A 10970-nucleotide genomic window follows, 5' to 3' on the forward strand; every position below is an offset into this window, starting at 1 on the left:
AATTGGAAGACATGCTAGAGAAAGGATTCATTCGTCCTAGCACTTCTCCGTGGGGAGCTCTTGTCCTATTCGTAAAGAAGAAGGATGGAACGATGCGACTATGTATGGATTATCGTCAGCTTAATAAGATAACTGTTCGCAACAAGTATCCATTGCCAAGGATTGATGATTTGTTCGATCAACTTCAAGGAGCTACTTGTTTCTCAAAAATCGACTTGCGTTCAGGATACCATCAATTGAAGATAAAAGAGGAAGACATTCCGAAAACTGCTTTTCGTACTCGCTATGGCCACTATGAGTTCTTAGTAATGTCCTTTGGTCTGACAAATGCACCTGCAACTTTCATGGCTCTGATGAACCGAGTTTTCAAACTTTTCTTAGATCATTTTGTTATCGTCTTCATTGATGACATCTTGGTGTATTCGAAAAGTGCTGTAGAGCATGAGTATCATTTGAGGATTGTGTTACAAACCTTAAGGGATCACAAGCTATATGCTAAGTTTTCTAAATGTGAGTTTTGGCTTAATCAAGTGACATTCTTGGGGCATGTGGTATCAAAATATGGAATCATGGTGGATCCAAAGAAGGTTGAAACCGTTCAGAAGTGGCCAAGGCCTACTACAGTGACAGAAATTCGTAACTTTCTAGGGTTGGCCGATTACTATCGGCGATTCATCAAGGACTTCTCGAGAATTTCGGCACCATTAACCAAGTTAACTCAGAAGAATGTGAAGTTTCAATGGTCAAAAGCTTGTGAGGAAAGTTTTCAGACATTTAAGATTTGTCTAACCTCAGCACCAGTTCTTGTTTTACCTTCTGGGTCCGGGAGATTCTCAGTCTTTTGCGATGTATCTCGGATAGGACTCAGTTGTGTATTAATGCAGCATGGCCGCGTTATTTCCTATGCCTCGCGACAACTCAAGAATCATGAGCAGAATTATCTAACTCATGACCTGGAAATGGCAGCGGTTGTCTTTGCTTTAAAGATTTGGAGACACTACCTTTATGGTGAGACCTGTGAGATCTATACGGATCACAAGAGCTTGAAGTATATATTTCAACAGAAGGATTTAAATTTGAGGCAACGGAGATGGATGGAGTTGCTAAAAGATTACGATTGTACCATTTTGTATCATCCTGGAAAGGCAAATGTTGTAGCAGATGCCCTCAGTAGAAAATCTATGGGTAGCTTGGCCCATATCACTCTTGGAAGGAGACCAATTGTTGAAGAAGTCCATCAATTGGAGGCCGGTGAAATTCAATTTGACCTTGGAGAATCAGGAGTTTTCTTGGCACATGTTCGAGCCCAATCTTCCCTAATAGAATAGATCAAGGTTGCACAAAGTGATGATCCGAAACTAAGAAAGCTTATGGAAGATGTTCACAATGGGAGAAACTCATAGTTTTCTCTTGATCAAGATGTATTGCGTTGTGGTCAACGCTTATGTGTTCCAGATAACCCCGACTTGAAGAAAGCTATTTTGGAGGAGGCTCACAATTCTAAGTATACAGTTCATCCGGGCTCCAATAAGATGTATCAAGATTTGAAACAATTGTTTTGGTGGAAAGGCATGAAGAAAGACATAGGACTTTTTGTTTCTCATTGCTTAACTTGCCAACAGGTTAAAGCTGAACTTCAAAGACCTGCTGGGTTATTGCAACATATTGAGATACCTGAATAGAAGTGGGAAAGGATTACGTTGGATTTTGTAACAGGCTTACCTCGTAGTTTTAAGGGTTTTGATTCAATTTGGATAATTGTGGATAGAATGACGAAGTCAGCTCACTTTCTTTCGGTGAAAACAAATTTTAGTGCAGCTCGATATGCTCAACTTTATGTTGATGAGATAGTTAAGTTACATGGAATTCCAGTGTCCATTATTTCAGACCGCAGGCCCCAGTTTACCTCTCATTTTTGGAAATCTTTTCAAAAAGCGTTAGGAACTCGTCTGGATCTTAGCACAGCCTCAAACCGATGGACAATCAGAGAGGACGATCCAAACATTGGAAGACATGTTAAGGTGTTGTGTTCTAGATTTTGGTGGAAATTGGGACAGCTATCTACCTTTGATCGAGTTCTCTCATAATAATAGTTATCAAGCCAGCATTCAAATGGCACCTTTTGAGGCTCTTTATGGGAGAAGATGCAGGTCACCTGTTAGGTGGTTTAAAGTTGGTGAGGTTAAGCTTTTGGGGCCAAATTTGGTACAAGATGCAGTTGAGAAGGTTCGCATAATAAGAGAACGTTTATTAGCAGCTTAGAGTAGGCAGAAGGCTTATGTTGATAACAGAAGGTGTAACTTAGAGTTTTCAGTGGGTGATCAGGTATTTCTTAGAGTGTCGCCTATGAAGGGAGTGATGAGGTTTGGGAAAAGAGGCAAGCTTAGTCCTCGATACATTGGTCCATTTGAGATACTGAATAGAATAGGTGCAGTTGCTTACCGCTTGGCATTGCCGCCTGAGCTGTCTATGATTCATCCAGTCTTTCACGTATCAATGTTGCACAAATACCTTCCCGACCCATCTCATGTGCTTGCACCACAAGCCATAGAGCTAAAGGAAGATTTATCATTTGAAGTGGAACCGGTGGCTATAGTTGATCGCCAAGTAAAGAAACTACATTCTAAAGAGATAGCATCTGCGAAAGTTGTTTGGAAGAATCATTCAATAGAAGAAGCAACTTGGGAAGTGGAGGACGCTATGCGCGACAAATATCCGTATTTGTTTGAGTCTGAAGGTAACTATCACACTTACAACCATATATGAATTCGAAATTTGGGGACCGAATTTCTTAAGGGGGAGAGAATGTCATAACCGAAGAGAGAGGAAAAAAAAAGGGGATGGAAAGCACGTGGGGGGCACATGCCCCCACTTAAATTTTATTCCCTTCTCCCCCATCTATAGAAGACCCCCATCCCCCCTTTCCTTCTTTCACTTTCTTTTATTTCCTTCCAACAAAACCTAAAACCCTCTTCTCCTCATCCCTTCTTTCTCATTCATCTCTCCCATCTTCTCATCCCTTCTTCTTGTAATCACACACTATCATTAAACCCACTTCTTTCATCTTAATTCCTTCTCCTTCTCTTCTCTATTTTATTCATTTAAATTTCTTTTCTCACAACCCTAAATCATGGAGCTTCAACCTACTTAGTGAAGAAAGTATCCAACTTTTGAGTTCCGGTTATTATTGAGGCTTCAAGGTAACTCTTTGACTCAATAATTAGCCATATTCCCAATTTTTGTCATCTCTATATTTATGGGTATGTATAAATCCGAATTAGGGTTATTAGGGTTAGAAAATTTGGGGTTTTTTTCAAGGTGAGTAAGATTATGTTAATTGACAATATTAGTAGCTCACAAATATCATTATTGTCATATTTCTAGAGTTGTAGAATTATTGGACATCATTTGGTAGCTCGTTGACGCGCTCAAAGTTGCTTCCGGTTCCTTGAAATCAAGTTGTGAGTGGATATTATATTTATAATTGTTTTTAAATATATTATTATCGATATTTTATCGAATCATTAATTTTGGAGTTTGAAAATATTTTATTATTGTGATGTTTGAATTTTTGAAATAAGTATTGATTTGTGAAACTTACAATTTTATAAAAATACACACGAGATGATATTTATATATTTTGTAAAGCATACATGTTTTCTTATTTGACTTTATTAAATTTTAATTAAATTTTAGTATGCATTCTTATATATATTTTTATTTACTATGAAAATTTAGTAATATGTTTTAATTATTAGAGATTTGTTATAAATGATTTGGTTTGGATTAGTTTGGGAGACTCTGACTAGAAAACCGTAGTTAACGGCGGTTATGACGTTAACTTAGATGCATCTAACTCAGACCTCAGCTAGTAGGGGCGTTGCTAGCCCAACGTGTAGGCCACGCGTTGGATCTGTTATACCGTACGGGCACACTAGAGGAAAGGGCTACCTTTAGAGGTGGAGCCGCCCTAGGTGTGTAATATTTGATTTGATTTGACTTCTGGAATGAGGACTCCCATTTCAGTTCATTCACTTAACTACTTATTTATTTATTTGCATAATTAATTAATATGAATTTCTCATCTCTGAAAAGAAATATAATTTTCAAGGTAAACTCTGTATTGTCTCGTGTGGGTTATAGATGTAATGTTTGCTCACTGAGTTGTAAGACTCACCCCATTATATTCCCATATTTTTCAGATACAAGAGTCATTCCAGGTTCCATTCCACCTGCCCCTCAGTAGATCTTAGTCATTTTGGTGAGCCCTTTCTTCTTTTCAAGGGCTAAGTATTTATGTAATGGAACCTTTACTCAAAATTTAGATTATGTCAATGCTCCATATATCACAGGCAGGATCCTCGTGTGGGTTATGTTATTTTGGAATCTTGAACTGTTTAAAGTTGGTTATGTAAGACTTATGGATTTAACTATATACTCTAGTATCAACTTGATATATATATATGAAATGCGTATTTTGGATATATGTGATTGTGGATATAGTTGGAATATGCTGTTGTTATTGTCTGTGGAAATGGATGTTTATTATTGATACAGGGAGTTAATATTTATGTTGGTAAGGTCCTAGAAACAGAGGAGATTCTGTCCGTTTTTCAAAAATTTGGTCATTTGGCTTGCTGAGGGACTTGTCCCTTGAGCGTCAGTCATGGCCAGGTTTGGGGCATGACAATTTCGGTGTAAAAACTAAGAAATTTATGTGTTATTGTCAAGAAATTCCAGTGTATTTGCATTCTGATAAGTTTTGCATAATTCAAAATTCTTCTTCTTCCTCCTCCTCATCTTCTGCTACTGCTTCTTCTTCTTTTTCTTCATCACCAACATCATCATCTTTTTTTTTTTATTCATCTTTTCTTTCTTGTTTTACCTTCTCATGTTTCTTCTTGTTTTACTCTCTTAACAAGAATAAACACAAAAGAAAATTAAACAAAGAAGAAGAAAAAACATATAATGCTGCAAAATTACTTGAAAGATGATGAATTTTACATTCATTCAACTAAAAAAAGAAAGAAAGAATGAAAAAACAAAAAAGAAAAATGCATTAAAAAAATATTTTATGCATTTGTAGCAAAATTTCGGTACAAGATTTCTAAATCTAAATTATTATTGTGATGAATCTATTCCATTCTTGTTTCGGTATATTTTGGAAAACTTTCGACGTATTTGTATTCTAATAAATTCTGCATAATTCAAAATTTTTTCCTCTTCCTCCTTCTCATCTTCTATTGTTGCTTCTTTTTCATCTTCTTATTTTATTTTTTTATAATTCTTCTTCGGAAAAAAAATCAAAGAAAGAAGAAAAAAATACATAATATTGTAAAATCAATAGAAAGAGGAGGAGAAAAAAATACAACAACAACAGCAGCAATAAAAAGAACAACAACGAGAATAAAACACGCAAAAAAGAAGAAACACGAAAAAGAAGGACACTACCACATTTTTTATCTATTGCAACATATTTTCAAGGCAACACTTTAAAAGAGTTACCTAAAATAAAAATAGACAACACTTTATACTAATTGCTAGTAAATAGATCTATTACAACATATTTTTAACCAACATATTATAAATGATGTCTTAGATAAATTAAAAGACACTTAACAAGCGTTGCTCTATCAAACATATAAAGACAATTATTATAAAGTCAATAGGTTATATTTTCTAAGTGTTGTCTTTAAATTTATTTTAAACTTCGCCTGCTAAGTGTTGCCTAAAATTTTTAATCCCTCTCTAACAAATAAATCTTATAATTGGTATATATCTTTGCTTCCAAGTTTCCAATTTTCCATCAATTTTGAAATAAAACGAATTCAACTTAACAGGAAATAATAGAAGTATTTCTCAAACGAGAACGAGCAAGGAAATGGGCTAGGTTTAGGGTTCTACATTGTGCTGAAAAAAGTGAGCACGGTGATGGAGAGGGACACGGAGAATGACAAAGAGAAAGAGAGAAAGGAAGATCCGCCATCGAAGGAGGAAGAAGAGAAAGATGGAGAAGGCGACAATGGAGAGAGAAGTCGCCACCGCCGCTTCCTGCACCTCTAGAGCTATCTCTGCCTTGCGCTGCTATTACCGTTTCTACCTTGCATTGCCGGATCCGCCGCTGCTGTAATCCCTCTTCTCTGCCTTGCGCAGCCTGAGTCGTCTCTGGTCGTCGTCGCTGCTCGATGGTCGTCATCAGCTCGTCAATGCCTCACGTCCTCGCTGCTCTGCTTGAGCCGTCTCTGCTGTAATCCTCACTGCTCGCTGCAATCATGTCTTAGGTTAGGGTTTTTTCTCCTCTGTAATCTTAGGAAGCTAATTCTATTCTCAGATTGGGGAAATTGAGGAATGTGTTTATTGTCTAATAATGTCTCAGGTTAGGGTTGCTCTTATGATACTGATGGCTTACCTTTCATACATGCTTGCTGAGGTGAGAATCTCCTTTTAATTTTAATGGAGGTATTTTTCCATGTCTATTCATTACTGATGCAATTAATTCCAATACTAATAATTTTATTTCAAGAGTCACAACCAAGTACGTCAAAAATTTTAACATTTTGATTTATTATGAGATTACTGATCTGAATTAACCTATTGCAGGCATGTTTTTGCAACATTGTCATTCATTGCTGAGATATTTATATTCCTTTATGTTGGGATGGATGCACTGGACATAGAGAAGTGGCGATTCATAAGCTAACGGCAATACTAACATTTCTAGATTAATAAATTTTGTAAAACGTAAAAATTTTAATTAACATTTTTGGTCTCTTGATTTATTAGTCCTGGAAAATCAGTTGGGATTAGTTCAGTGCTTCTAGAACTTATCCTAGTTGGAAGAGCAGCATTTGTTTTCCCTCTCTCATTCTTATCCAATTTGCTCTAGAAATCCCTACATGTGAAAATTGACATAAAGCAACAAGTATGTGTTTTCTTTTCCTGTTTCAATTTCTTTTCAGAGCCTTCCTTGGTACATGACTCCTGTCTCCTATGATCTTGTTTCACAGGTCACAATCTGTTGATCTGGTCTCATGCGAGGTGCTATTTCTATAGCACTTGCTTACAACCAGGTGAAGTAATCAAACTTCATGGCTAGCTTACAAAATCCTCATCTTATATTTATATCTTGCATCACATATCCACTAATCATTAGCAGTTTTATATAAATCTCTCTTACAATAAATAATGACTTTTAAAATTTTACTATAAAATAAAAATAGGACAAATTAAATAGGTATATATGTGTGATTTACTAGGCTTCTTTGTGTGATTTGATTAATTACATGCATAGCCTACCTTGACATGACTAAGTAAAGATGAAAAAGTTTCGTTCATATGCTGAAATTAATCATAATCTGTTAGAAAATACTATCTAATGTAGAAGAAAATGTGAAGAAGCTTAGTATAATCATAAAATTAATCGAAGATATCCAGAAAAAACCATGTTGATAAGAAAATTATGAAAATTCAGTCTTAGAATTGGTGGACTGTCACACTCAGAATCCCTTAACATTCCTGAGGCGCCACTGCACCCTTGGCTGCTAACTATACTGTGTGCACCTTGTAAAATATGAATAAGTATATAGCTGAAATCTTGCTTATGTATGTATTTATTTGTTTTGACATCTCAAATTATTGCTTTGTTGAATAGATGAAGAGGCAGGAGAATTATTCTTACATGGTGGTTATATCTACTAATTCTTCTCCTTCCTATACAAGGGTTTAGATCAGTATTTCTTTTGGGGGTTTTATAAAAAGCAGATTTTACTTTCATGCTTTTTCTTCATCTAATTTATTCACTTATTTTTCTATGCATATTTAGAATTGGTCTAAATTATTTGAGTTAAAACCTACAATATCTATAGGTTTTAGCCCATGATTAATTATAGTTTCCCAATGATGGTGTAATTTTACAGTGGTAACTAGTAAGTGGTAATCGAGAGAAACATTTTTGTTGCCGCAGAAATAAGAGAGGGACAAAACACAAAACTATTGCCTGATATTTTCATAACGGCATTTAATTGTGGCACACACTCTCAGCGCTGAACACACCACACAGCCTGTCGAAGACGAACGAACACTTCAACCTTCTCTTTCACTTCTTCCGACCCCATTCCCATTACTCCCAACAACATTCAATTACGTACTCCTTCTCTTTCCATTTTTCACTTTCCCTCCTTCTTCTAATCTCTTCCAATTTTGATTCTGAAAACCTGAGTCTCTTACGCGCTTATTAAATTAGTTTTTGAGTGTTGATTATATAGTCCAGATCGTGATCCGATGGAGAATCTTGATTCTGCAACGAAGCAGAATCTCTTTCGTTTCAATTTTTAGGTGAGTGAGTCAATGTAGCTTAGCTTAGGTTAGCTTAGCTTCCGATTTTCATCCATTGTTTTGGTTTCATTTGTTTATGTCGGAATACAGCTGGATTTTGACTTGGTTTTTTAATTCTTAGTGTAATTTGTGCAAAATTGTAATTGTTGTAACCGTGATGCACAAATATTTCAGTGATTTTTTAAAATTCTTTTTAAGTTCTGATTATTTGTATGTACTATGTAGTAATGAAAAGTTAAATCATGGAGGAAAATTTTGATGTGAAAATGTTTTTCAGGTGAGAAAATTGGGTGTGTGTGAACTGTAAAGTCTGATTCCAATTTCATAGCAAAATGGGAGTTATGTCTAGGCGGGTTATGCCTGCTTGTGGCAATCTATGTTGTGTTGTTTGTCTTGCTATGAGGACGAGCTCAAGACAACCTTTGAAATGATACAAGAAGTTGCTAGCCGATATTTTCCCGCAGAATCAGGTGACATTTTCGGCTCATGTTAATGTTTTTATGCCATTTTCACTTCAGGTACTTTGCTTTTTGGTTTGTAAGTTTGGAATGAGCATAGTTTTATATTGCTTTGCGGTTGCGGTTACATTGTGATTACTCCCATAGTTGAAAAATATATTTACAATTTCTGTGATGATGTGGTTGCCTTGATTGCCACATTTATTTCAGGTCATTGTTTAAAATCATGGTTATGAGAAGTTTGTTTCATATTCTAGAGAATTTTATTAGAATTTTGTAGATGTTTGTGTTTCGAATGCTTTGTAGCTACTCTCAGCCCTTTGTCTCTTATATGCACTTCCCATGATCTGATGTGCATGATCGTTACTATGTTTGGCAGGAGGCTGAGCTTAATGATAGAAAAATTCGAAAGCTATGCGAGTATGCTTCTAAGAATCAATTAAGAATTCCTAAGGTAATATTATTCTTTGTCACTGCCATGTTCAATTGTATAATGTAATCATGACGAATTATGGCAATTTAGTCTTTAATAGTTGTTAGTCTTGATATTTAATATGCTAATGTGGTGGAACGATATCTTAGATCATTGATCAAGTCTGAAGTTATTAGTTTGGGGGTCAGAATATTGTACTTGCTTCAATCTAAGTTTCTCTGTTATATCTTTGCAGATAACTGAGAATTTGGAGCAAAGATGTTATAAGGATTTTCTATTATTATAATTTTTCAGTTTTAATGATAAGTTGCTTATTTTTTGTTGTGTATTATTTTGTTGAGAATTATTGATAAATATGTATTTGAAATACTAATTGAACCTTTTAATATCTATTTTAATTGGAATTTTATTATTAGTTATTTTGTCTCTTTTATAAATTTTTTCTATTGTGCACAAATTTATTTATTAATTCAAATAATTACACATGTATGAACAAAAAATTTTATTGTAAATTTTATTGTTTTTTGTATTTTTATTACAAAAGTAACTTTTATTTTTGCCAAAAAGCAACCCTTCTATTAGTTGCATATTTTGAATATTGGACAACACTTCTGTGGATGCATATTGATAAACCACTATTTCATGGTTTATCTTGTGCTCAATTGAGTGGTTTTTATCAACTCTTTACCCACTTATTCATACAATTCGCATGTTTTACATTTTCATTCCTGATTTTATGCCATGATTGAAAACATGCTTCTTTGATCTTATATTTGCTTATTATTAATCCTCTCTTATGACCATTAGATACCTTGATATGTGTGTTAAGTGTTTCAGATATTATAAGGCAGGAATGGCTTGGAGGATGGAAAGGAAGCATGCAAAAGTGGAAGGAATACAACAAGTTGGAGAAATTGCTAAGCTGTCCAACCTGACCTCTTCGCACTCAAACGGCTATAACTTTAGCTACAGAGGTCCAAACGACGCGGTTTCAGTTGCGTTAGAAAGCTAACATCCGGGGCTTCGATTTGATATATAATTTGCTATAGCTGCCCCGATGCCAGGCGACGCGAACGCGTGACCTGGCAGGTAGGGGTGTTCAAAACCGATCCGGACCGAACTAAACCGAAGAACCGAACCGAAAAAACCGAAAACCGAAATAACCGAAAACCAAAAAAATCGAAAAAAGTGATGTGTTGCTGTTTTTTTGCGGTTCGGTTCGGTTTTCGGTTCTCACTATCAAAACCCTAACCGAACCGAACCGAACCGGTTCATCCCAAAACCCTAAAAAATTAAACCTACCCCAATCCCCCCACCCACGCAGACACCCATACGTGACTTGTGAGATGAGAGTGTGAGACGGCCACACCCCCACTCCCCCTGTCCCCTTCTCCTTCCCCACATGCGCGACAGGCCGACAGCTTCCCTCTCCAAATCCCACCGCCGAACAGAGGAGAACCCCCACCGCCGGTGCACGACCCAGCCTCCAGCCCTCCACCCAGCAGCGTTTCTGGAGCCACCTCTGACCACGCCACCTGCGACCTCGCCGCCTCTAGTCCACCCAGCAGCGTTTCTGGAGCCACCCCCAACCTCACGACGTCCGACCTCACCGCCTGCAGTCCACCCATCAGCGTTTCTGGAGCCCACCCACGACCTCGACACGTCCGACCTCGCCGCCTCAAGTCCACCAAGCAGCGTTTCTGAAGCCCACCCACCCAGCCACCGATTGTCCGATTCAAGTTCAT

The sequence above is a fragment of the Arachis hypogaea genome, chromosome 5, assembly GCF_003086295.3.
Source record: "Arachis hypogaea cultivar Tifrunner chromosome 5, arahy.Tifrunner.gnm2.J5K5, whole genome shotgun sequence".
NCBI lineage: Eukaryota > Viridiplantae > Streptophyta > Magnoliopsida > Fabales > Fabaceae > Arachis > Arachis hypogaea.